Source organism: Penaeus monodon, chromosome 28, assembly GCF_015228065.2.
Source record: "Penaeus monodon isolate SGIC_2016 chromosome 28, NSTDA_Pmon_1, whole genome shotgun sequence".
In the NCBI taxonomy this organism is placed as follows: domain Eukaryota; kingdom Metazoa; phylum Arthropoda; class Malacostraca; order Decapoda; family Penaeidae; genus Penaeus; species Penaeus monodon.
This window is the reverse complement of record NC_051413.1, coordinates 35,790,939-35,791,921: the sequence shown is the minus strand read 5'-3', so window position 1 is coordinate 35,791,921 and position 983 is coordinate 35,790,939.

The window sequence follows — 983 nt, the reverse complement described above, 5'->3', positions numbered from 1 at the left end:
GTTAAGTTGGTAACAACCCTCATCCGCTTTCTTTATAATACTTTACAACACAAAGGATACCCCCCCCTTTTTTAAATGCCACCCCATCATGGATTAACCCCCCTCCTTTTAGCCTTTTTTTTGTACTGTCCCCCCCTATAATGTGGCCTTTTTTAATCAGCTCAAAATTCCCCCCCCCCAAAATGTTGGGGTGGGTGACCACCTACTTTAACCCATTGGTGGGATTGGTGTGTTGGTGAACAATGGTTTTTAAGACCATCCCATGAAACCAAAACAATCACAGGATACTACTGGGGGGTGCCGCCCCCCACAAGAGTTTTCCAATGGTCCCCAAAGTTGTGCCAAGATGAAGAGGGCCTCCCACAACACAACCCTCCAACCATGAGCGTAAAAATCCCTGGGGGTGCAAGAGCCAGCCACATCTATTTATTGTACAACCTACATCCTTACAAACTGAATCTATTTTTGGAAAATGGGTTTTTTTAGATTTTAAGAAGGTTTGTTAGTGGCAAAAGGAAATTTTCTCTGTTAGGGGATAAGTTAAGAACCCCCCAACAAACCCTCACTTTAGATTTTATTGCCAAAACCCTTTATTTTTTCAATCCTTTGTTTGGGGGGATGAATTTCTGTTTAATTTAAAGGATTTTTTCCTTGCCATCTCTTTCTCTCAAACAAAGAAGAATACTAAGGGCCTAGAATAACCATGTTAAAATAAGTTTGGGGTCCAAAATTTAAGGGGACCCGTCCCCAAACAATAAAAACTTTTTTAATAATTTTTTTTTTTCTTTTAAATAAAAAGGAACACAAAGGCTCTGATTTCTTGATGAAAAAGTTTTTTTTTTTTGGCTGAGATATTCCGTCCCCCACTTACATTTTTTATCTTTACATTGCCCGTTTGAATAGAAAAGTATACTTATTTTTGGGTGCCAGATTAATTATTATTATTTGTTTTTTTTTGGGTTTTAAACACCAACCATGGAAAT